Raw genomic sequence first — 27,494 nt, forward strand, 5'->3', positions numbered from 1 at the left:
CAACAGGAGGCAGTAGTAGGAACCATTCCAACACATAGTACTTTCACTTCTAAGACCTAAACAAGCCCTTTCATTAATTAGGGTTCTTCTGTGAATGTAAAATCTATTTGTCCAAAGTGTTCATGTGCATCACATCTATACAAGCAGCACTCAGGGTTGATGTAAATGATGCAAGAGGCTCCAGACTACTGCAGCCTCATATGTGAATGTGCCATTTGATGCTGTGATTATGACCAACCCAGACAACGTGGTCTTGTACAAGGAACTGAGACAGACTGAAAAGCCTTATTGCTGATCTGACCACCAGGCATTCTAAATTAGGTCAGGTATCAATAGGTATAAAAAGAAAATGCTATCAGTTTTCACCTGTGGAACAGACCTGGAAATGAGCTCTGAGCCCTACAGAAGAGTTTCTTATGAATCACCCTTGAAATATTTCTATGAAACATAGAAATTGCCTTATAACAAGTCCAAATGGCTCAGTATTGTCTACACTGACTGGCAGAAGTGATGGGGTCTCTCCCAAGGCTACCCAGAGGCCCTGGGGATTGAAACTAAGACTTTTTGCTTGCAAAACAGATGTTCTCCTGAGCTATGGTCCTTCTCTGAGTGAATTATTAGTGGATGACACATACATTCCTGTGCTGGAGTTCACACAGTGCTATATTAGCAGTTCATACATCTACTTGTGCAAGAGGTTGTGTGATATATCACATTACCTATGTTGAACAAGCAGATGCACATCAGAGTTTTGGTCTTCTTGCCTTATCCTGTTGTCAGCGTGTAAAGTTGCCCTCGTGGGAGCGGAAGACACCTTCCACATGTGGTAGGTCATTTCCAGACTGTTGTGCTCATTCCTAGATACAGATTTTGCAAAATACTACTATATTCTCTCATTATCTGCTAAAACCATTTGAGTTTGTGTAACATGTTTAAAATAACAAAAATACAAATATTACGGCTGATAATTATTCTATATAACAACTAACCATCACCCTTTCCTTTCTTTTTGAAGCACACTTTCTGATGTTTTCTGCTGTCGCCTTCTCTAACATTGTATTGATTTATTTAACACATTTTTATCCTGTTCTTCAGCCAAAAACAGGGACCTGGAGCAGCTTACAAATGAAAATGAAAAGACAGTCCCTGGCCTAAGGCTTAACGCAGACTTACAAAGCTGCTCGTAAGTTTGTTCAGATGCACAGCTCTGCCCTCACAAAGTATAGGAGCAAACTCCCTAAAAAGTTCTTGACTTCTTATGGATGGAGCTTCTGAAATATGAACCATCAGTAACAACTTTGCTCAGGTTGCAACCATTTATGCTTCACATAAACAGCTCTTAAATCAAAACCTTCTCCCAATAGAAATGCAACCAGCCAAGGTCACTGCCTCAAGCACTTGGCTTGTGCATTTGTTTCCTCTTAGGATACTAGTCATCTTTCTCAGTTTTGTTTTTCCAGTACATGCTGCATATTTTCTTACGGGTTTGCAGAGCAGAGCCTCGCATTACCTATAATAATAGGGGACTCTTTGTGTAGCAAAATGTACATCAAGAATGAAATGAAAATGGGGGAGACTTTGAACAATTTAGTACTATGTTGCCCAGCTGTTAAAATAATTGTTGCCGATTCTTTTGTAAACTAGCTACTGTTGTACAACATATCACAGAAGTGATTGTTTTTTTAATCACTCCTAAAGCTTATAGAAACGTTATCTATGTAGACACCTGAAATCTGAGTTATATAGCTAGGTTAACCTGGTGCTAATGCACCTTTTTGCTGGCTGCTCAAATAGTTAATAAACGACTAGAAATCTGTCCAGTGACTTGGAAATATTACAGACTGGAAAACTGCGTGAACACCCAATCTTTCCAAATGGAGCACAGAGATAAAACTCTTTTAAAAAAATCAAAACATGGAATGGTGATACTTTGCATACTTTAAAAAAGTTCCTTTTATTGTCTTTGTTTCAGCCACCATGTTTAATGAATCAGGTTGGAACATACATAGCCTAGAAGATAGTATGTTATTTATTGAATTTATATCCTGCCGTTTCTCCTAAAGGAGCCCAGGGTGGCAAACAATAAGTAGCAATTAGCACATGGATTCCTAAAAAGGGTTGGAAAGCAGGGTTCTAGTCTGACTCCAACAAAATTTCAGAGTGTTCTGCCCTGACTATAACTTCTGAGAATAAAAACCTTATCACACAAAATGAAAAAAATAAAATAAAAATCCCTCCCTAAGAGATGTGTTTTGGAGGTGAAATGGATGGGGAGCAGGAATGGAACACACAGAACTTTTCTGTATAGTGAGTGGAAATCCTTCCCCACAAATGTCTCCTCAGCACCAACTTTGCTAAGTTAGGACAAAAGCGAAACAGCTCCCTTACTCTATGACAGTTGATTGTGGCGGCTGGTAAGATTTTTACTTGGTAGGTCTGCAAGTTTCAACCTTACAATATTTATTTATTTTTTCAGCCCATGAAATTTATGCGCCGCTCAAAGTGGTTTACAAAAGGAATGAAACAATACAATTATGAACAAGAACCATTAAACATTCAAAAAATTAAAACCAAGACTTGCACACCACTTTTTTAGGAAAATGTGCCATTAAACATATGCAGAATTCCATTGTCCTCTCACTAAACAAAATATCAATCATTCTCTGCACATCTATGGACAGAGAAGGAGATTTTGCTTAAGAGGATCCAGGTATGATATTCAGACTCCATACCTCTTATTTAGAAATCAAGCCATATCATATGGCATATGTTTTTCAATTTCTGTATTGATTACACCTAACATCCATTGCCAAAAAAGCTAAACAAGCAAAAAATTCTTTAAAAATAGAAGTAAGTAACACTTGCTTCCAGGTGCATGCAGTTTTCCTTGCCCTAAAGTAAATGTAACTTTTCATTTTCCAAAACATTTTCCACCCTTTAAAATTGAATCAAGTATTCCAACCAACAGAGAAAACAATGATTGCTTCATTTGAGCCAGGGCACATCAGAGCGCATCAGAATGTATTTACAGTGCATGGCTCAGTCATGAAAATGTGAAGTAATAATATATGTTCGTGTGCAGAGTATATCACACTGAAGTAATCATAATCAACCTCTTTTGTCTGAGATTAGGAAGAATATCTCCAAGGTTTGATGAAGGATGTAGAATCAATCAGAGTGACACCCAGACAGGCATATAGCCCAAACTTTTCATTTTACAAATTCATTGGGGGGCGGGGGAAGCAAGCAAGAAATAAGAGCAAGAACATTTTGCTCAGTTCTGCAGTCCATAGGCTTGCCATACGTCTGGAAAATTCTGGACATGAAAATTCTGGACAGATGCCTAAAATGGTGGCTGGTGGGAAATTTTTGAATTTTAAGAGATGTCTGGAATTTCCTGCATGCATGGCAACCTGGGATTTTTTGGTTTCTGTTTGTGTGTATGTGTGTGCCACCGAAGCTTTCTGTCTTGCTTCAGCCACTGTCTGCTTCCCTTTTGGCCCTGTCCTCTGCCTCCTGGCACGTCTGCTTGGCCCACTGCTCTGGCTTCACCCACCATATTGCAACCGTCTTTGTAGGGAAGAGAGAGCGACGGATGAACGCAGGCATGGGTGAGGCAAAGCATTCGGCAGGGAGGGTCTGCTCCAGGCATGGAGTGTATCCCTTCCTTGAGCACCTGTCTCTCTCTGGGTTCTGGGGGTGAACATCTCCCCTCTTTGATGGGGGTCATCTCCCCTCCTTGACGGCTAAAGGGAAGTCCTCTTTCTGCATATAACTGTTAGTTCTCCTTCTGCACAAAACTGCTCCATTATGGGGAAGCCTTGCTCCTCTTTTCTCTTGCATTCTGGGAAAGTCTTGCTTACAATCTGCTTCTGCACAAACTGTACAAAACTGTTCCAAACACCAGGACATTCTTTTCCTTGTTCAGTCATCCTAAGCGCATGGAAAACAACATGACCTGCTCTCCATGCCTAGCTGACCACATCTACAGAACTTGATTGTTATATTGTTTCGTGCCATATTAATCTCTAGTTACAATTTAATTAGGAGGCTTCATGCCTGTCTAGTTCCAGCTTCGATTCCCAGCCTTTACTCCATCGATGATAAATGATCACATGTAATCTCCACCTCTCACATGTAATTCCCGCCTTAGTACTTATGTTAACCAATCACAAGTTTCTTTGTGTATGTATCAACCAATCAGCCACAGGCCCACCTGTGGCAATGCTTGTAATATTCAATAAAAGAGGCTCTCAGGGTCCGCCCAGACAGACGCCTCATGTTACACCTGCCTCTCTCGTCTCCCGTGATTTTTCATTCCTACAGACGGCCTCTTTGGTCCTTCTCCCCCGGAGGTCTCTGGATCTCCTCCCCAGCTTTGCATCTCTGCACTCTGGGGTCGCTGCTCCGGCGAGGCCTTTGCGCTCCATCACTTGTACATGGGGTGGGGGCTGCACCCTTGGGCTGGGCACAGGGCTCTGCTGAGGCCGGGGCTGTATTCTGCTGCCCTTCCAGACTGCCTCACAGCAGCAGCAGGAAGAGGGAGTCAACACTTTCTCCACCCACAGCTGAGTTTGAGGCAGGATAATAGGGGAAGCCCTTCACAATATGTCTGTATGTGAGGGGCGATATAGAAATAACCAGCAGGATGGCGGGCAGGTCGTCAGGCAATTCTTCCTCCTCAGCTTCTTCCTGAATCAAGATAATTAACAGTCCAACCCTATGCATATGTACTGCTGTGTTCACTGAGACCTATTTCTATGCAAGTGTGAACAGGACTGCAACCTAAAGATGGTTTTTAGAAAGCTGATGAGCTCATCGAAGTCTGCTATCTTTTCACAATGTTTTATTGTACAGGATCTTACAAAACTAAATGCAGCCCATTAACCTTGTATGGTCACCAGCTGCAGATGGCATGGTGGAGCAGAGGCACTTTCCTGACCTCCTAGGCAGTGAGTCATTGATGCTTACTGGCATCAATGTATCAGCAGAACCAATCTGGCACTCCTGCCAATGTGTTTGCACTGTATCACCCTCACGGCCTAAGCAGCAGTGACTCACCTTCTTGCATGGTCAGGTAACTCTCTGCACCACCACACCATCTGCTACTGGTGGTGACTAGCAGGGTTTGACATACTCCCTTGCTGTCTGCCTGGGTTATCTAGCTCTTGGTAAGTCTCAGTATATGGTTGATTACCTGCATTTAGCCATTGTGGGTCAGGCTATGCAGACCCGCATGAACAACTTTCTGTAATTGTAGACTCTAGAACTATAGAGCCCCGTGCAATGTGTACAACTGAATGCACACTCTAGAGAAGCCAAATACAAAAACTAGATAAATGCAGTAAATGCACACTTCTTCTTCTTCTTGTTAAAAAGCAGCTATCATGCAATTTCTTTGTTGCAAGGCTACCTCTTTCCATTGTTTGGGAACAAAATATTGCACTTCTGGCATAGGATCAAGATTAGCTCTACTTCAGCACTATATAAACCTAGGTGTTCTTGATTCACAAGAAAGACCCTGAGGGGGTTCTATACAATTGGTTTTGTGCAACTAGTGAATTACAGCTTCATAAGTGACATCACAGATGTGGATTTCATTATTTTTGTATATACAATCGACAATGGCTACCTTGAAAAAATACAGAGCTAATCAATTGACTACTTTAGCAGTTCTAAAAATAAGTGACTATGCCTTAGGCTACTACATACTGAGAGCCTGTAAGTTCAAGGACTAGATAAAGAAGCTGCCATTTTTATTCTGAATGTTAATCTTCAAACATAGCCCATCCCCCTGCACAGTTTGTTATTGTCAGAAACACTGCTATGTATATTGTGAAGTAAAAATAAGCCAAGATGGGGAATGTTTTAGACCAAGGTAATAGAACTGTACGAGAACAGAATAGAGATGTTTTAATCATGCTTGCTGCTGATCTTTATATGTATATGTATATAAAATTATTAATCTGAGTAGTTAGGGGGGAAATGACACAATGACAGTTAATTATAAGTAATCCTGCAGCACTTCAACACAGACTAATAAGAACAAAGAGCTCTGCCAGCAGTTGGTTATATCCTCAAGGGGGGAAAGTGATTTATTTTATTTTTTGCCTAAAATAATTTCACTTGCTTCAGATTCAAAACTGAAGTATAATTTGCTTAGTAAATATACCAAGTGATTGGTTTCTAGTACTCAGAAAATCAAGAATGTAAGAAAGGAACTGGTTGTTTAGATCTAAATGCCTGTGGAGGTTTTTCAAGAAGCGAAGTTGGGAAAGAGACTTATCCACGTCTTGCTTTATTCAAATAACCACAGCAACTGAATAAAAACCCCGCCCCTTCTTAGAGGATCATGCCCATGCCATCATGTGGGATGAGGGACTGGTCACCATTTAATTTCCAGGAGGGCTGTTGCACAATACAAGCAGAAGGTTCATGGATCTCCTTGGACTCCATTTGCAAAGGAGACAGATCAGACCCTTCTGCTTCCTCATATTATCTATAACAGAGGTGGGCAGAAAGTAGAGCAGATTCTACTGGTAGATCTCTGGGTGATTTGCAGTAGGTTTACAAAGATTTCTGACTCCCAATGGTTTGACAATAGCAATAAATGAAAAAAGGCTCCGACTCAAATTTTGCTGTTGAAATTAAGGATCCTTAGGAAGCGGAACCCAGTCTGGGTTTGTGGGTGACAGAAATGCAAGCTGTGTTCTGTTACTGAAAACAAATTCCCCGGGCTAAGCATTGCTCAGAGTTATCCTTTTCTTAATTCTAAATGTATGCCTGCTCCATGAACCACTATGCTTCACTAAAACCTGGCTGATGATCTTGGGATTCTAGCTAAAACCTGAAGGTGATCATGTAAAATAGCAGTCTGTTCACTCCTATTCTCTAATTCTCAGAGAATTCAAAGGAAAGGTGTTCACCCAAGGAGAAGGTCTCTTGCTATCTAAGAGCTGGTAAAAGGATTTGTGGAGCTTTGTGTATATTCTTTAGTGGATTTTAGTCTTACTAATCACAGGAACAATGCTTTATTAATTACCACTCCTTTGTGAGAAGTTGAGCACTGTTAATCCCCACAGAGCCATAAGAGGAGAGGGCTTGCGTAGCACCTTGAGGCTTCTATACAACGTTGGTCAGACTTTCTGAATGTGGCTCCTTTTTTTATCTCCTCCTAACCTAATATTAGTAATCTGCTGCATTGATAAGCATGTGGAGAGACTCATCTTCAGTTGCATCTAGACTGCTACTGCATGCAAGGATCATATAAATTGGAGGTAAACAGCAAGAGGAGTATTAGAAGAGAGATATCACAGGACATATATGATTCTTTATTAAAATAGCAAATCAGGAAGGAATCATCAGCAGAATAAAGAAGCAGCTCTTCCTGAGCTTCTTTAGCCCCAAATCAGTTTGGGTTCATGAGGGCACTGGAGGTGCAGTCATCTCCACTAATTCAAAGGAAATCAGGAAGGGTCCTCTGCCAGATGGATATGGGAAGCAAGTTCCCACATGCTGTAGAACCTTATTCCCCCTCCCCATGTAATTTGTGCCCTCCATTAGGTCTCCTATAGACCCCAGTTTGAGTATCACCGGCTGTAATGATCCAAAGATGCTTGAATTCCACTCTTGCATATTTCCCTCATAAAGATCAGCCTGACTTCCTAACAATTAACACTGTCTTCACAGTACCATGGACAGCTCCCAAACACACGTTCTGTGTTCTTTCTCTTAATCCATATTCTTAGGAGGCGCTCTTTGAATCCCAACCTAAAAGCTTTATTCTACATGTTATTAAATTAGTGGTGAGATTCCTGTATTGCAAGTGGCTGGGCTAGATGACCCTCAGGATCCCTTCCATCCCTACAATTCTATGATACTATGGGTATATGATTCTATTTTTAAGAAATACTAGTTAAAATGTTTTTTTAAAAATAAAAACAACCTCTTTGAAGCATTGGGCATCCCTATTTATTAAATTATTGTATTAGTGCTCAGATATTCATGCAAAGGCAAGCCTGCCCAATCTGCAAGACATCAAGTCAAATAAATATAGTTCAACAGCAGTAGAACTGCCCAGACTAGCAGGAGAAACATGGTGTTTATGAAGCTGTCATGCATGGCTGGTGTGCTGTGTTTGACTTCATGGGTTTCAGACTGTGCAGGTCTGATGTAAATATTTTAAATACCATTTTCTTATATGATCCATATAATTCCAAAGTCAGCTGTGCCTACCCTCTTATATCAGCCATTCCCTCTTTCCATAACAGATTTGAGTTTTCAATGCAAGGTTATTCTGACTGCTCTATCTAAAATTGTCACACAAAGGCACATGTAGGGAGCCTGGTTTACAATTATACAATTGCTGGCAATTTCAGTATTAGACTCCAAAAGGCCTTCAAAACTAGAAAAGATTAAATTGCACTGCTGTCAAGAAGTCTGCATAATCAGGGTCATGAAATGCTATGCAGAAAACTCTTTGGAAGAATTATATTAGAATTTTAGGGTTGGTTCACACATACACATGATTGGCATGTGTGGATGAGCTATCAGATTAAGCTCTATTTTCAATATAAGCTCACATCATGAGAATCCCACTTCTTCTATTTAGTTAATTAACACACCAGTTGAATCAAGGGCTGAGTACTCAAGTGACCAGAAACCAAGTTTATGTACATGCATATAGGAATCTTGCACTGCCTTTGAAAAAGAAAACAAGTTTCTAGACCTTCTGGTTTATGGAGAAGGTTTTAAAGTCTGCTAATGTCTTGGCAGTAAAAAAAAATATAAAAAATTCCCCTGAACCATAACTTGCTTTTCAGGGACAGTCTTGTCAGAACAGGCATAAGGCATCAAGGATGAGACAGGGAATCCCAACGATTCCCTTACAGCACAGGGAGTGGCTGTAAAACACCTGTCCTTTTCCCTTTCAGTTTGAAGAAGTAGGGTTGACCTCATTTCCCTCTTTGTCTTTGCACTGCAATCAACAGACTTTGTTGCCACTGATTGAAATGTTGATCTAATCCTCAGTTGTGCCACTCCACCATGCTTGTGGGGAAGGAGGTTTCCTGCTTTTTCTTTTTGATTAAAAGCACCACTTGTATGTTTATGCAAATGAAAGTTATTTTAAAACAAACCCTCTCAAACATCTTTTTAAAAACTTTGGAAAAAGTTATCTGGGCTGGGAGCATAGATTCAAAACATCACAGGCACCCCTCATTCTGAATTTTATACCACAAAGTTTCCCAGTGAATTGGCAAATGGCAAAACTCATTTTCCCTAGTGGTGTTGCCAGTACCCATAATTAGCTTGGTATGTATAATTTAATTTATTTGGCTCGTAACGCTCAGCTATTATGTTCCCAGAAACATCTTCTCTGATATTAAAACAGATTATGTGCATTTAGACCAAGAGAATTAGAGTGGTGATACTCTTTAATGTTAACCACTTATTCTCAATTAAGCCTTCAGTAAGCTTTCAGTAATTGCTGTGAATACATGTCAGGATCACTCAGATAAGCAGCTTTTTGTTGGGTGAGTATCCTGACTATTTGGGCTGCCATACATCCAGAATTTCTAGGACATAGTTGAAAGCAGTGTCTGGATGGAAAACTTGAAGCAAAGCTAAAAAAAGCTCAACAACGTTTGTGTCCAGATATTCACTTTTTGAAATATGGCAACTCTATATTTGGTTAAATCAATAAACTCTTTCATTCCTGGGAACATTTTTATGGGGTCAGAGTTGACTTTCCAAACAGCAAACCACCATGCACGATGCTACTAAAAGTGGATGCAGGGTAGGTGAAAATAAAGCAGTTTCCAGAGATCTTCAGTTACATCATTAATGTTCCATCATGCACCATGCACAATCTCAGGTTCAAAAACTAGTTTCTGAGGTTGATAATGATTTTTAATTTTGTCTCCATTCATAATGGAGCCCTGCTTTGAAATAGGTGAGCTGTGGGTCAGGTGAAGCTGATTCAACTTCTTTACTGATAAAAGAGATAGAGGTGGGTTTGCGGTCCCGAATCTACAACTATATTATGAGGCCGCGTGTCTATGCTGGGTCAAGGAATAGATAGTCTTGGACAACACCGACCTGTTGGACTTAGAGGGTTTCAATGCTAGGTTTGGGTGGCATGCTTACCTGTGGCAAGATAAGGGGAGTGTGCATAAAAGTTTTTCTAATCACATCATAAGAGGGGCATTGCTAGAGGTGTGGAATAGATGTAAGAATTTGGTAGAAAATGAAACTCCACTGTGGCTGTCACCCGTCGACATTCTAGGAATCAAAAAACTAAATATGGAAGGCAAAAGGTGGACATATGCCGACCTTTTGACAAGATCTGAGAAAGGATGGGAAATTAGACCTTATGATGAACTAAAAGACAAACTATCGGGGTGGATGCATTTCCACCAAATTAATTCTTTATGGAACGTACACAAAAAAGCCGGTATGTGTAAGAACAAGTCCAAATTCCAATTGGAAATAATAGAAGGGAAGTCCAAACTCCTATCTAAAATGTACAACCAACTACTAGATTGGGATACCAAGGATGAGGAAATTAAAGAGGTTATGATTAAGTGGGCTATAGATTTAGGACACCCCTTAGACTATGAAAAATGGAAAAAACTATGGAATAAAGATATGAAATTTTCAGCTTGTGTTGGTCTCCGTGAAAATATGGAAAAGATGATGTACCGCTGGTACATCACCCCAACAAAATTAGCTAAAATGTATAAAACTGGAGACAATACCTGCTGGAAATGCAAAAAGAAAGAGGGAGATTTCCTCCATATGTGGTGGTCCTGCGATGAGGTAAAGAGGTTCTGGGGTGCGGTTTATGATGAATTAAAAAAGATCCTAAAGTACACCTTTCCAAAAATACCCGAGGCGTTCCTTCTGGGAATGGTGGGGAACGAGATCAACAAAGACGACCAAACTCTATTCCAGTATGCGACAGCTGCCGCTAGGATACTCCTAGCGCAGAATTGGAAAAAACCCAACATTCCAACAATCAAGGACTGGCAAAATAAGCTAACTGAATATATCGATTTGGCAATAATGACTCAGAGGATTAGGCAACAGAAAAATACCAAATTTATTAACGATTGGAACAAATTTTTTTCGTATATAGAGAAGACATCAGGAAATGTTAAAATAACAGTCGGTATAATATAAAAACCGTGAGGTAGAGCATCCGGATTAACAAAAGATACTGCGGTATATAGTGTTGAGATAAAGGTCACGTCGTGGTGGTGGGAAGCTATGTAATATAAAAGATTGTATACTGATTTTTGTAATTTCTTTTTTGTTTTGCTTTTGTTAACAAGGTATATGTGTTTTTAAATGTTGGATTATAATAAAAACTTTTTAAAATTTAAAAAAAAAAAAACTTCTCCAGGGAACTTCTCTGAGGAACTTCCAATTTTCTTCCAATTGCTCTTCCTTCCCTTGCCTACCGCCACCACCCACTGTGGTCAAACTTTATAATGCTTCTTCATGCGTCCTTAAATATGGTATGAACTATGAATCACTGGATGTAAATAAGAAAGCATGAGGAGAGGAAGTGGAACTGCAAAAGCCAGAAGAAGCTGTAGCAATGATTGCTTTGGCGAGAGAGGCCAGGAATGTGGTTGGCCCTTCTGACAATGGATACCAATGTTCTGGAGCAGCTTACATGATGCACTATTATTCCATCTTATCAGAACAGTAATAAATCAGAGGAAGAATATACTTGAGAAGCAAATCTGAGCTTGACAACAGGTAGCATGCAGCCACCTTCTCTAGCTGTATGTTCAAGACTCCAATCAGGAAAGGTTAATAGCTTGTGAATTTCTTTGCCAGGCTTCTCTTGTTTTGCATGGCAGGTAAAATTCCTGCCCTCTTAAAATGGTTGAATAATTGGGGAGGGGAAATACATTGCTTTAGGCTATACTTTACTAAAATTTCATTTCCTCCTTTCCCCAGCATCTTTGATACATAGCCCATCAGGGAGACAGTGTTGACCACTGTACTTTCTAATTGTCCTTTTCAAGTGTTGTAATACTTGCTATATATTAAAAAAAACAACTCATAGCAATAGGCTTCCCAAATATTTATCTCTCCTCTCTTGTCGCTGATAACTCAAGTTTTGACTCATAACCTTGTAATACAATCTTTTTGTTACGTCAACACTCTTCACTGGCAAATCACCCACCAGTCAAGGGAACTGGTGTGGCAGCTGGTGCCCATTGGTATGGTAGGGTGGAACGCCAACAACAGGTGGAGCCAGAGTCGATGGTAGACAGAGCCAGAGACAATGAGAGGCAGAGCCTCCAACTTTGCTCCTTGGTGAATTCTGCAAGGGCAACACTGAGACCAAGGAGAAACAAGCTGACAATGCCATCCTTTTGGAATGGTCATAGATAGGAAGACAGGCAGGCAGCTGGCTGAGGCTGGTGGGGCTGTGTCTGATTTGGATCAACCTCCACTGGTAGAAGGACAAGCCAGTGTGATATCATGGGTAAATAATGTTTAGTCGGCAGAATGCTTCTGTGCTTTAAATATATAGCCAAGAAAATATATATACTTAGCTTTCTAAGAGGACTGGCCCTTACATGAAGCAGAGTAAAGATACCGCCTTGGGTGACAGATGCAGTGAGTGGTGGCAAGGTGTTGGAGCAACGTGTGCCAAGTGGAGGACACTGTCCCATCCCCAGTGCTGAACTAAGATTTAACTGCCAGTCCAGTCAGCTTCTCTTCGTGGAATGGAGTTGGGAAGGATGCCATGCTGCCTCAGGCACCAAAAGTCTTGGGCCAACCTTGCTTCCAACCACATCTAGCATTCTTCTTTGCAGATCAGCTACTACATCAGCTATAGGAGGAGCAAGGCAGTATTCAAAGCACCGGCATAGTGGAAGACTACTTGGAAGTTCCTCCCATTTTTGTGTGCATTGTAGCTGAGGTTTTCATCCATGTAAATGTGTGTATGTGGAGCGGGGGGGGGGGAATTATCCTCCTATGCTAGAGAAATCATTATGAAATAATGTATTTTCTCTCCCTACACAAATATGCGGTGAAGTATAGTGATATAACACTTGCAGAAGTTTGGGCTGCAGTTTTCTCTTCTAACAAACTTCCTAATAGAAATAGCATTGGGATTCACCTCCACAACCACTTGCCTCTCAGTATCTCTGTCTTTCCATCCCCAAATAAAGTAGCTGCGATTGGCTTGTGAAATAAATGTTCTGTTTACTTGCACAGAAGTGGCAAAAAAGCAGCGGCTTTATGCCCTAATCTTGCTTTGCCTGATATTTTGGGTGCGATAGAACCTATTTGGTAACCAGTGTGGTACCTGCAGATAATGAGGAGCCTGATTGGACTGGGAAACATCTCCATAGCATCCGCATTCAGTCATTATCTGATCCACCACCACTAGTAATAGTCTAGCTAAATATTCTGTCTATCTGCATTTTTTCATATTCTCTGGGGATCTGCTGACCTATCCTATCTTGAAAAGTTGTTGTTGCCACAAAATGAGGTGCTTTCTTTTCTTTCTTGCTTCTTCATTATTTCATTCTGTTTTTGCTGGGGTTTCTCTCTGCCTCTCTCCTCCTCCCCCACTACACAGGAATATTATTAAATGGAATGTTTTGTTAATCAATCTGTGCTCAAGCTGCCAGGCAAGGAGATAATACCCTGTGTAAACCATGGATGAATGACTTCCTGCCTATCTCCTCTGCTCTTCTAATTGCACATGACAACACTCAGAGGGGCCCCTGTGAATCTCTGGCACTGACAGAGCAGAGGAGACACCAGCTTCCCGTTGCTACTCTCTGTTCATTAGCATTGATGCTGCTGAGCAACCATCCCTAGGGATGAGATGGGGAGTTCTTTATTCCTTTCCTTTTCTAGGCCTCCTAAACCAGCACAGGAGCTCCGATCTAAAAATATATCTATGATAACTAAGAAAACAGCTGGTTGACCAATACACAACAATACTTTTAAAACAAGGCCTTTCTGTAGGTAGTTTCATGCCCAGCACAACAGCTCTCCTTGAGTAGTTTCATGCCCCCAGCTGATACCTCTCCATTCTTGCTGACCCCTCTGTAGCATGTACCACCATCTGGGCCATTATATTGCATAGTCCTTTGGGATTTTAGACCTATTATCTGCTTGGCTGTTTGCTTCCACTACTGGAATAGTTATCAGAGGAGAAATTAGGTGATAAAAGAGTACAGAGTTGCTGTGGTTGAGATATGCCAGTATAAATAATGGTGTGTGTTCTCTTAGGCTCAAGGATCGTCTTAACCATTCCTATCCAGACAGAGGTCTGATGGGAATAACAAGATTTTGCTTCTAATTAGATGTGTTTCAGATAGGAGAGTCAGTTGTGTTCCTTCCTGTCTTATTGCCATAAAACACAGTCCCAAGTGTTTTGCAATTGTCTAAAGCCAGAGAACAACAAGCGGCATTTACAGATCCAGTTAATCACCTTGAAGTCCAATGGATTGCAGTAGGAAAATTAAGCAAACCACTTGTATTGAAATCAATGAGGCTTTAAAGTCCATAATGTTTACTGGATCACACCCAACAGTTCTGGAGCAAATTGAAATGGCATAAAGGAGACGTGTTCCCTCTGGAATATGCAAATATTTATTTTGCTCACTCTTGTGTCTGACCATATGTTTTTGCGGGATTTTCTGGTAGTCAAAATGTCTGCAAAGTCTGTAAACAGAGGCAATCATGAAGTGAACATACACTGCAGACAAGGATCCTTCCTTCAACAATTTTTTTGGGGGGAGGGATTTTGTGTCACCAGCTTCTGTTCATTTCTAGAGTTATCTCCCCATCACCACCTAAGAGACTATAGACATGTACTAAAATTTTATGGAAAAGATTTAATTTTAAATTTGATCGCAGACTTATTCCAGTAATGCTTTGTTTATGTGTTATTATTTATTACACCTCCTCCAGAAACCATTCTGTATGCCTAGGGTGATGAACTCCACAAAATAAACATGCAGCAGGAAATAATTAAAGCAAATATTTCAGGAACCAGCCACATGCTCAAGAGGTGCTTGTTCAAACTTTTCCAGGTATGTCAGTAAATAATTATTTCCATCCAGAAATGAACCAGGAGTATTTCTTTCAAAATGAGCTGGTATTTGTAATGAGTTAGGCTGACTGCTTCTAAGACAGGAAAAGGAAGAAGACAGTGACCCTATGTATTAGTTATAAAATGGGAACTTTCCATATTGCTTGTTATAATCCAAGGGGGTTTTGTGAGAAGAATCATCACAGTGATACATTTGTTAAATACATGGTGCTAAATTCAGACTTCCTTTGCCTTTTGAGATTCAGCTTGCGGGCTCTCCTAGAAGCTCTTCAAAAGAACTGAAGATACAGCAGCAGGCTTCCCATGCCCATGGGACACAAGCAAAAAAAAGGGAGCACCCCTTGTCTGCCTGGCTTAGTATAGGACTTGCTTGAGCAAATGGCTTTATGCCCAGCTTTCTTGGAACTATCAGTTGAGCAGCAGGGTTGCCAAAACGATGCACAATAACAAGCTCCAATCTACATAACACCTGGCCTATACAAACCAGGTCATTATGAATTTGATCCAAGCTGTCATTCACGTTGCTTTGTTATTCCCATACAGGTTTGCACTACTCATCCATGAAAGGGAATCATCTCTTAGCATTTCCATTCTCACTTCCAGGTGCCATCCTCCTTACCTGAGCATCGCATAGGAGGACTTGCAAGATCCATTTAAGCAACAAGGACAGCGATGAAAAGAAGAAGCATCTGAATGCTAGATGAGGCAGGAGGATAGCTGGAGGAATCCTGTGGGTTCAAACGCCTGCTTCTGGCTGCTTGCACCAGGTTAGACATTCCTTTTTCTTTCACTGATACTCTGCTTTGCAATTCTAATCCCCCAAATGCCTTTGATGAACTTTGGAAGGAATGCACATCTTAAAAATTTACTCAAGGAGTATATCTTTAAAATACAGTAGATCAGTAGATGATATAGTATAGAACAGGAAGATGCAATAACAGTATGTGGTCCATCAAGCTCCTCCCCGTCCCCCAAATCCATACAGATTCTCACTGTCATCTTGTGGCATCCTATCTGCACAACAACCATTCCATATAAATTCTTTTCCTGGGGGAAAGACTGCTGGGTTTTCCTGATGCACACAATAGGTTTTTATGTTGCATAGGCATTGTGTACAAAAAATGGAAATTTGTTAAACTTGTCTGCCTATTCAGATTGCTCAGTTTCGGTAAACATGGTGGACGTTTTGTGTAGGGAGTCACCTACCACCACCACCACATGTCTCTTTCTCCTCTGGGCAGTGGCAGGAATAGATAGTTCTATACACTGTACCTTCCACAGCCACCTCAATGTATTCTGAGATCTGCAACTGCTGTTCTTGCTCTTCTGGCCCAGAATCGGTGTCTGAGGTGAGGGCATGGAATCGATTTTGCAGCTCCAGTGACACAACATTACTTCTGACAGTCCTGCTTCTGAGTGTCATGATCCTCCAGGGGTTCATCTTCTGCAATGGACAATCTCCCTTCTCCTTAGGGGCACCCCACCTGTGTTGTTCCAGGGCAGTCCATTTTGCTGTATTTAGAACTTCCTTCTCTTGCTCAGTAGCTCAAAGTGTGTATAGGCAGGCCTCAAGTTGCTGTACCTTCTCTTGCACTTGCTGCAGGAGTAGCTTTGCACATTCTCAGGCAGGAAGGCAAACATGGCACAAGTGCTGCAGGCCACATGCCATCTATGTTTCTTGGTTCTATGTACACTGTGAGACAGCACTCTTGGCCTCCCCTTCAGAATACCCTCACAAAGGCTCCTGTTTACAAGTCTGGTCACAAGCTCCCAGAGGCTGCAATCAGCTAAATAGAACTGATAAACTTCATCAGATAAGCTTTGGTTGGCAAGAAGTCACAAACTTTGGCCTCCACATCTGGCAAATTCTTGCCAGCAGAAGTTATTCCACTAACATGTGGTAACTTTACCTGTTTGCTGTCTGATCCCTAAACCTGTTAGTTCAGTTTAAAGGAATGAAATCTCAAGCAGGCATGCTTTAGGACATCACACTACCTGGGTTGAATCCAGAGATCTTGTGAGTGAAGTTGTGCTCATGGAAACTCCTAGCCTTGGAAGGAGAGGGGAGGAAGTCATCAGCAAGTTGCCACTCAGAACCTGTTGAGAGATAGAGGGCTTACGGAGAAATGATACGGGAATCTGCAGTGGAAAGCAGTCATTGGTAAAAATGTCCTTTCCTCTCTCTGTCAGTAGCAGCAGTCTCTATGTGATTACAAGGTTTTTGGCAAATGGAAGGAGCTCTTCCATTCATGAAAGGTATCCTCTGAACCCCAGCCAAGGCACTTTTGGGGTTCAATTGTGGCTCCTGGGGGCTGCAGCTGTTCACATTTTCAGACCTTTTCACTTTGTTCTTGCCTCGTTTTTTGTGCATAGTTGACACTCAGGTCATTTGCTCTACTTGGAGAATCTGAAAGTGCAATGTAGTTTGAAGTCTACAGTGGGCTAGAAGCCGGAGGGGAACACCTATTAGCCTAGATTTGGCTTTAGAGAAGTAACAGCCTTGGAGATTTCTGTGTTGCTACAGTTTTACAAGAGCTTGTGTGCTAATCCCTTCAGGACTGCAGCATTTATCACCTACCACATAGGTGTTAAGCGCTGCTTTCTAGGGGAATTAGTGCTTCCTCTCTCAGCTGCTTTTCCACTGAAAAATAAGCAAGGAAAAAGGATGGCCCACAGAAGGAAAGCTAGAGAATAATCTTTTGTCTTTTTGTTTGTAGATTCTTCTTCTGGAAGACATAGCTCATCGGGGTTTAATGTCACTTCTAGCTGGTAAGCTCAAAGAAAGAGTCATCCTTCAGAGGTATTGCAGCCACTTCAGAATGTGAATGAAAGTAGGTCCCTTTTCCTCTTCCTGGGTAAACAGACGGTTTCCAAAAGAGGGCATATCATGGTCAACGAAGCTTTGGTTATAAAATAGTGGTTGCCCCACTCCCAAAATCCTAGCTCCAGCTTTGTCACTTGTGGTTTAGGAGGCCTGCTTCATAAGGAGTGCCTCTCATCAGCTTAGACTGGTGCACCAGCTGTGACTTCTCCAGAACAGAGGTGGCCTGGCTGCTAACTTCTGAATTCACTGCTGTCTTTGAAGACAGTAGTGTAGGAAATGGGGCAGGAGCCGGCCACTGGTGGAGGAACAGGAGTACAGAGGGAGCAGACCGCCCCAGGAACCACTATTCCAGTAGGGTGCCATCGCACCCCCCCCATGCACCATGCCCCCAGAATGTGCACCATGCCCCTAGGGTGGCGCGCCATGCCCTCGTGGGCAGTGTACCACACCCCCAGGATGTATGCCATGCCTCCCCAGGGGGGCACCAGCCACCCCCACCCCCGCCTGCTCACCGCCCCCAGTAGCTTCACCACTGGAGCAGGCACCCATCAACTAGTATTTGCAAATACAGCACATCAAAACAGATTTATTAAGATTATTTGCTGTACTAAGAAAGCAATCCAATGGTACAGCCTGCCAGGATGAGCAGCTTAAGATGCAGCAGATCTCCCAAGAGACACCAATGTCACTTGCTCATCCCAGTTTAGTGAGAGCTCAAGCAGTGTATGTCCCCCAACCAGGGTATATTGGAAGTGTGATGTGGCAGGGAACAAGAGAGGCAGGACTTGGGCTAGATTTTAATCCTGTTCAGCTCAGTCACATGACCTGGCAACCAAGCGTACAACACTGTTTTAAATGCTTGCTTTTCTTCTGCTGGGCTTTGGGTTTAGTGGGCTGCTGCTGCTGCTGCTGAATGGCGTTTGTATCTCATGTAACTTTATGCCAGCTTCTTGTACATAGGAGTGTGTTCCCTCAGAAACAGCATAAGATCTGAAGTATTAATTTCAAAAAGTGACAGGTCCAAAGTAAATTTAGGAGAAATCTATAAAATAATTACAGAACTGGAATCATCACAACAAATCTATTGATCAAAATGGGATGCAGATATGTCTAGCAACATATCTCAGCGAAATATGGACATAGATCTGGGGAAAAATGTTTTCAAACTTTGTAGGATCTTAAAATAAAATTTCTATAAAATCATGACTCGGTATCTGACTCCAGACTGACTAAAATATATCCAATAATAAATCAATACTCAAGATTCAGAAAAGTCCAAACACAAACATTTATTATATAATTTTGGAATGCCCAAGTTTTAAAATTATTTTGGGAGTCAGTATTAAGAGAAATAAATAATTTCCTGGGTCAATATCTTCCAATAGTAGTATACTTTAAAAGATCTCTTAAGAGTCTTGTTCCACCCCACCCTCCTTTGTGGAGATCCCATTAGAGAGAAGCAAAGTAGCAATAACAAAAAAAACCAAACAGCTTTACAAACAGGTCCTTCTGCAGTGCTAAGAAATGTTAATCTAAAGGCAGATTTGGAGTGGGAGATGCTGCAGTCCAACTGTTCCTGGTGCTCAGTGGATGTGTTGATTCATTGCCCCAAGTCAATCTCTGCTACCCCAAATACAGATAAAGAAGCTGAATACCAAAACGCATTGCAAAGCGATCACCCTAATCAATCCAAGCCCACTCCTATGGTGCCCACAATTTACATGGAATAGCTTCATTTAGGTGCACCCTTAGCCACACTTACTTGGAAATAAATAGTGACTGGATTTCACTTGTGTATAAACTTGCATATCACAAGGGTATAAATGTGAAGTGGCTTTTCAAAAGAAAGATGTTGTCGCTGCCTGTAGTAGGACAGGCATAGGAATAAAGGAAGTCTTTAAACCAAGTCAGACAACTGGTCCATCTAGATTGTCAGACTGGTAAGAGCTTTCCAGGGTTGTAGACAGGCCTCTTTCCTAGTCTCCTACCCAAGAGGTAGGATTTGCACCTTTTTGCATGTAAATAATAATAATAATAATAAATTTATTTATATCCCGCCCTCCCCAGCCAAAGCCGGGCTCAGAGTGGCTAACAACAGTAAAACGATAAAACATTCTAAAATCATTTCATTATAAAATTCTCTACCACTGACTTACCACCCCTTCCTTTAATATGTTGCATACTGCAGCTTAGTTTCATCTTGCCTGGCATCTCTAGTTACCAAAAAACACACACCCCAAGTTAGGTAGTAGACAATGTGAAAACCCTCTTCCTGAAATACTGGAATGCTGCTGCTGCTGCTAGTCCATGTACTCGCTACTGGTGTGGATAAACAAACAGACTGGCCTTGAATAAGGCAGCTTCTGATGTTCCTAACAGCAGCTTAATCTGCAGCTGGTGAAGTTTCTAAAAGCATAAATATCTGCTCTACCCAGTCTTCCACTCATAAAAGAGATCACTGGAGGCTTATTTACTGATTTTATATTATTTAACAAAACATTTATACCACTAGCTGGAATTAAAAAAAATCAAGCCATTATTATCCCCCCCCCCAATATTTGGGTTAGTTACAATTATGAAGCTGTCCCATAATGCAGCTCTCCACAGCAAGCCACCCCTTTGCCTCAGATGCTTTGAGCTATAGCTACCTCTTTGCCTATTTGTTCTTTTCTTCAAACTACAGTTTCTTAAGAACATACAAATCTGCCTTATGTTGAGTCAGATCCTTGTTCCACATAGCTCAATATTATCTACACTGACAGGCAGTAGTTTTCTATGGGATTATGGATGGGTTCTCACCCAGCTGTACCTCAAGATGCTGGGGATTAAATTAGGGACCTTCTGTTTGCAAAGTAGGTGCTTTAGTAGTTAGCTACAGCCCTTATCCACACACAGACCATTAAATTCTAGGAACAGCAGCTGGTGAGGATGGGTGAGAAAGGACGAGTCCATCTTCTTCAAAAGCAGGGGTCAGCAAGCTTTTTCAGCAGGGGGCCGGTCCACTGTCCCTCAGACCATGTGGGGGGCTGGACTATATTTTTTTTGGGGGGGGGAATTCCTATGCCCCACAAATAACCCAGAGGTGCATTTTAAATAAAAGGACACATTCTACTCATGTAAAAACATGTTGATTCCCGGAATGTCCACGGGCCAGATTTAGAAGGTGATTGGGCCGGATCCGGCCCCGGGCCTTAGTTTGCCTACCTATGTTCCAAAGGGTTTCACATTTCAGCAATTATCTCTGTAAGGTCCTCCAACCTTTGCTCCCACAGAGGAAACATGAACAGCCATCCTAGTAATTTGCTTAACAAGAGATAATAGACAGCGACATTCATCATAACTCTATTGTCACCTTCTGATGTCTGCACATCAACCTGCCATTAAAGCTACAGGGGCAGTTCAAAAGCTGGCAGTCCCTTTTGGATGCTTCACACTGAAAGGGACAGTGATCACCAAACTGCCCTCCTTGCCCTTTCCACCCTGGCAACTTCAGAGGCAATTGTGACAGCAGCCTCCATAAACTGCTGTACAGCCACTGTCAGCAAAGCTTTTTCTATATTATTTAACAAACCACAAAATAATCTGTGAAAGATAAATTGGTTTCCTTCTTAGGAAAAAAAGAAAGAAAAAAGAACAACCACATTTTTACCTTGTAGACACCAATTAACAATCTGTAAGATTCAAAAGTGGAGAAGGAAAAATTGCTTGCTTCATTGACTTCAAAAACAAAAAGTGTTTTGACTCCATCTGGAACACAATAATCATAAATTACTACAAAGTGGAACCTGAGGGGAAAACATGACTTCTTCAAAATCAAAGTACAAAACAAGGCAAACAATGTGAAAGCAGAAAATATTTTTTAAAAGCAGGGTGGGGGGAAGCCAACAGAATTCTTCAAAGGAAGAGAGTAATGTATAAAATTCAAACCATATTCAACTTGATATATCAGTGACTTACTTATCTTAATAAGTGAATACCTGAGACCTGAACATTCTCCAAGTAGGGTTCTCAACCATTCAGAATAAACCAAAACAGACAAAAAAATACAGTCTTGTCTTTCAACAGCAACATAATCTGTGGAAATCGGCAGGCATGCTTAAATTTAGGGGGAGCCACCCAAGTGAGTGTGTGTATGTGCTTGGTTTCGAGAGGGTGCCTGTCATGAATAATCTACTTGAGTGTTCTCTTAACAGCTGGAACAAAAAGTACAAAACAGTTCATTTTAAGGTGTAAAGCTGGTGATACTGGTCATCACGTGGCCATCGCTGTATTAATTATTGCTTTTGTTTTTAATTTAATGGGGGGAGGGATGCACATCACCAGTGCCCATTCAGTGAGTGACATGCATGTGAGAGGCTGTGACCAGATCCATGCGACATGGATAAATCATCCAAGAAAATCATGCATCAAAGTTGTGAAAAAGGAAAAAGCCATAAAAAGCAAGGTATTGAAAAGCTGAAAACTTTTGTGTATTTTGGGTTGTTTTTAATGGCTACTGTTACCTGTTTCACAACTTTGATGCATTATCTTCTTGGATGCTTTATCTGTGTTATATAGGACATTAAATCTGTATGCATGGATCTGGTCACAGTCTTCTGCAAGCATCTACTGGAATATGGGAGCTGATTGCTCCTAATGTTCCTGTGTACATAGGGTGTTTGAGCAGAAAGGGACTTGAAAGAGTTTCAGCCAAATGTGCTTACAAAGTCTCCTTGTGATCAGGACTCCAATAATGCTGGATGTGCTTATAAGCCGGGATAGCTCAGTTGGTTAGAGCATGGTGCTGATAACACCAAGGTTGCAGGTTTGATCCCCATATGGGACAGCTGCATATTCCTGCATTGCAGGGGTTTAAACTAGATGATCTTCAGGGTCCCTTCCAGCTCTATGATTCTAAGCCTCCTTTATTGGACTGGAGAGGCACCCCCACTCATCTTTCCCGATTTTAACCCTCATGCGTTTGTTTTGCATGAATATGGCTAGGCGTACTTGGTGGTGGGTAATAACACTCTTTAACCTGTGTAGTGTTGACACACTCAGATATGACATCATTCACACAACTAGTTTATCTTCCTGAATATGATACATAAATCACCTGCTGTCCCTTAAACAGGATCACTATGGAAAGCGACTGATCTAGTTGATTGTACACCCATGGTATTGCCAGAACACATAGTTTCTTAGTTTTTAGCGCTCTTAAGCAAGGCCTTTTCTTATTCTTAAGACATGACCTTAATTCTCAGTAACAAGAGGTAGGCCTTTTGCAAAGGTTCATGCGTTCCTTATCTCAAGGCAGGTTATTTGTCTTCCTTTTTGCTTAACCAAACAGCCAAGACAGTGAGAATCTCTTGCTGTGTGTTCTACAGCTTCCCTCCTTTAGAATGCCTCCTAAGGCAGACAATCAGTCAACCCTTCCCTTCAGAGCACACCAAGACACTTCTGCCATTAGTACTTCTGGCCAATGGACAGATGCAACCCAAGACTGCATGCAACAGCTGAGGTCAGAAATCTATAGAAGCAGTGGGATAAAGATTACCATTTCCTGCTTACAAACCGTGTGGCTTGCTATTACTGTACCTGTGTATGGGCCATTTCCTCCCCTTCCAAGATCTTAATAAACATATGTTTTTACAAAGCTCATCATCACAATGTTTTACACTGTTGTTAACCACCATTAACACTAATTTTGGAAAGAGAAGGGCTGTTATTGACTGAATTGGAAAGGTTTCATTTGTAAGAAGGCAAATTGGAGAAGTCATGTGGGCAACAAGCTTGCAGCTGTTTGGTCATTTGTGATGCTTTGGATGTGTATCTGGACATCCTTTCCAAGATTTTTCAGGGCTGCTGAAATATGTTACCTGACTACTGCTCCTCCTGTCTCTTTGTTGTACAATGTGGGTGTAACTGGTTGGGTTGATCTCTGGCAAGCAACTGCAGTGGATAGTTGGGGTGCCAGTTTTTCAACTGGCATTTGTAGCTGTGTCTTAAACAGTGGCACAGTCTGTATAAATTAGCAGAGAAAAGGTTTCCACAAGTAGATATGGAGGCCGGCAAAGCAGGCACCTAATTGCCGGAATCAAGCTTTGGCAAAAAGCTAGAAGCAGTAGTATCAGCTGTAATTTCTTTTTGTATTCACTATAAGTCACAACAAAAGAAACAATGTCTGTTATGCAAGTTCCAGCGTTACACATAAAAAACCCTCACCTAGATATAATAAGTGTGGATATCAGTAAAGAAACAGCTGTCTGTCTATCATCACACATCACCCACATAAGTATCAAGAAATCTGACACGGGGGCTGACTGAAAAATTGCCCCCCTTAATTGCTGAAAACTTTTCTGATTCAGAAGCGCCTCTATTAGCTACAGACAAAAACTAATGGTACTAGGTTTATTCAGAGCTGGGAGTACGCAAACAAATGAGGTGGCACAATGGACTATACCATTTCAGATACAGTTTGTACTCCTTCCAAATAGAAAAAAAGCACAGCAGGAAAAGAGTTGTGTTACAACATTCTTGTATGCTATTGTGTTGTTGCTTTTATTCCAACAGGATTTTTTTACAAACAAACAAACAAAAAACAACGGGAAGTAAAAAGTGGTACCCCTCACTTACAGTATTGCTGTGGTACAATCCATACCTCTGAGCTCTACCACTTCATTTACCCTGTTGTGTAGGTCCATCCTGAGTACAGGTGCGCCATATGCAAGCACAGAGACCCTATTTTCCTCCTCATTATGACTTTATACAGGCAGGCAGGCGTCAGGAAGCGACACCCTGGAGTAACTGCTAGCCAGTCTTGTTGGGTGGATGGGGACCTGGTCTGTGCTGTGCCCAGCAACAATATTCCGTCCCCTTCGCACCCAGGTAGTGCAGGGCATAGGTAGGGAGGCCAACAATCTGCAGGGCCAATGACAGGCCAAGTCAGCACATCCTAGCTTGGTTCCCCTTCCTGTTCCCTGCTAGTTCCACACAGGCAAAATGGATCCTGAGGAGGAAGCTGGCAGCCAGGGCCGCCTTTTGGTTTGGAAGTAAGTCAGAACCCAGGTTGGCTGAGGGTCGGGAGGGCAGTGCCCCCTTTGCCTTAATGGACCAGTCTTCCTTGGACTCCTTTGGCAAAAGGATGGCTTTAAGCTTTTTAATGCTTTTCATTTCTTTTTATTGCTGCTTTTGATTCGATGCACAGGGGCATACAAATGTTTGTCTCTTTTTTTTTTTAATAAACCAACAAATAAATAAAGTTTCAAGGAAGGGTCGTTGTTGCCCCTCGCTCCCAAGGCTGCCTCTGCAGCTGTGGGCGAGCAAGTGGCACCGGTGGGACTGCACTGCCGGGGCCCAACTTATTACCTCAGCCCACTAATTTGCTCCCCTCCCCCCCCCCCCACGGAGCTCCAGGTGAGGAGCATTGTGGTGACGCTGCGGGGGGCGGGGCAAATGGCCCTCCTCTCCCCGAGAGTCTTTCTTAAAGTTCCAGAACTTGCCCTTTCTTCCCTTGGCTTGTGTTCTGGGGCTAAACCAAAGAGCTCCCTTTGCCGCCCTGTCTGCGGGGCCCCCGCCTTCCCTCTCTCCCTCCGCCCCTCCTCCCGAGCTGAGCGTCCCCCCTGCCATTGATTCCTCTCGCCCTTCCTTGGCGGAGGCAGGTGGACGGGCTGCGCTGGGCTGGGTTGGCTGGCTGGCTGGCTGCCGGCGGGAGCCTCTGCGCAGCCAATCGGGTGGCGGCGCCGTGGAGCAGCTGGCGCGTTGGGCCGGCGCGCCTTTCGCTCCTCGCTGTTCCCCTGCGAAGCGGCCGAGCGCCGGGCGGCTGTTGCACACGGGCGCCGGGCTATGGGTGCGCTGCTGCCGAGCCACCATCTTCCTCTGCCCGGGGAAGTGCGACGCCGCCGCCCACTTGGCCAGACCCAGGCGAGCCCGGTAAGTGCGGAGCTGCTTCGCAGCCACGAGCGGGGAGGCAGCCGCAGCAGCCTCCTCTTCGGCGCCGCCTCTTCTCGCTGCGCCCGTGCGGGATGCCAACTTGGGAGCAGGAGGGCGCGGGCTCTCCTCCTCGACCTGTTAGTTTCCCGGCCGCCTTTTCTTTAGGATCACGAAGGGATCGGGCGGGGCAAGCCCTTGGACCTCCGGAGGCTGCAGTCCGGGTCTCGCTTACCTGCGCGTAGGCTCCATTGAACTCGGCAGGACTTACTTCGGAGTAGGCAGGCAGATAGGATCGCGCTATTCGTCTGCATGCTAATAACTGCGAGGAGGGTTGCGCTCCCCGTACTGCTGACTTTTTTGGGGGGTGGGGTGGGGGTGGTATATCATTGCTTTCATTTCTTTTGCTTTGTTTTCAGCGCGCGTCCTCGGAATGTTAGGGAAGGTGTAAAATCTGTATTGCCTTTGTAGTGAACTGTCCGTGCACAATTGATCCAAAGGGCTGCCCTCTCGGGAGTGATCCAGCGAGCTCCCAGGACCGTTCATTTTCGTTTCTGATTCTTTTTTTTTTGGGGGGGGTGGCGGCCGTCAATCTGCATTGCGATTGTTCAGATCTGCAGCCCCCAGTACAGGAAAGAAGTTTGCGGGCGTCTGCGGAAGGGAACGTGATAGCATCTGATCCCTACATGAGATCATGTAGTCTGTTCCGTAGTCTTCACGTTGGCGAGGTAAAAACGACAGCGAACGGGAGTTGCAAAGGAGTCGCTGCAGCATCAGGAGAAACTGGCAGCGCGGTCCTTAGGTATGTTTTGGCCAGAAGCAGTTCCTAGAGTCCAATGACACAGAACTGCTCTGTAAACCAGCGCAAGATTGCAACAGAGCAATCCGAGGTATTAATTGGAAACCAAGCCCTCCTTTAATTCAGTGGGATTTAACTCTTAGCAGGCATACACAGGATTTGGTTGCGCACCTTTTGGCCAGGGTGTTTGAAGGACTTTGATCCCAAACACGCTTGCTAGGCAGTAAATCATCGCTGAACTCCGTGAGGCTTATTCTTGGGTAACGCGATTAGGTTGGGTGTGAATGTGCCTTTAAAGTGAAACTGCTTAGTTCAGTCATTCTGTCTCCCTATCTTAATTTCAAGCATGTTGCTGTATAAAAGGAGTTTCAGTATCTTGGGAATTATAAACACACTCGCCTAAAAAACACACAACCCCATCAACAATCTTCCTACCGCTTCAAGTACATTCATTTTCCTTGTAACACTTTTCTAGAGATCTTAAGAATGGGATCAGTTGCTTATCATTTCCTTGGAACAGATAGTCTCTTATCAACGTGGTTAAAATGCCTTGCAGCTTTGCTCTTTAGTATGTGTCTTGGTTGTATTTCATGGAGGGGGGGGGGAGAGATGTATTTTATTGGGAAAGTGATAGATGCTGTCATGGCATTTCTGAATGCATGCTATATTTTTTGATACTGTGTATGATTAAAATTTTCAGGGGGGGGGTCCAAGTAGTTTCCCCCTCCCTCCATCCTTTAAGTGTGCCTCAATATTTTCACTGTGTTTTATTAACCATGCCTGGTACAATGCGTGTGGTAAAACATTTCCTGGTGTGTGTATGTGTGTTTCCAGGCAGTTGCTGAATGTCAAGATGATGAATT

General features: G+C 42.6%; 1 protein-coding gene across 6 annotated transcripts in view; it reads left to right on the plus strand.

Annotated features, from left to right (window-relative positions):
- Positions 1–27,494, plus strand: part of THSD7B (thrombospondin type 1 domain containing 7B) — a 628,355-nt gene that overhangs the window by 238,289 nt on the left and 362,572 nt on the right. For 3 of the 6 annotated variants that reach the window (XM_081199464.1, XM_081199466.1, XM_081199465.1), the window contains 3 exons: positions 14,959–15,080; positions 15,704–15,867; positions 17,818–17,869. The gene's annotated coding sequence lies outside the window, so the exon portion shown is untranslated. Of the gene's footprint in view, positions 1–14,958; positions 15,081–15,703; positions 15,868–17,817; positions 17,870–25,692; positions 25,836–26,089; positions 26,110–26,429; positions 26,635–27,494 lie in introns of those variants that run through there. The other 3 variants (XM_081199467.1, XM_081199469.1, XM_081199468.1) reach the window with 3 other exon arrangements.

Source organism: Podarcis bocagei (assembly GCF_964188305.1).
Source record: "Podarcis bocagei genome assembly, chromosome: 1".
Lineage (NCBI taxonomy): Eukaryota > Metazoa > Chordata > Lepidosauria > Squamata > Lacertidae > Podarcis > Podarcis bocagei.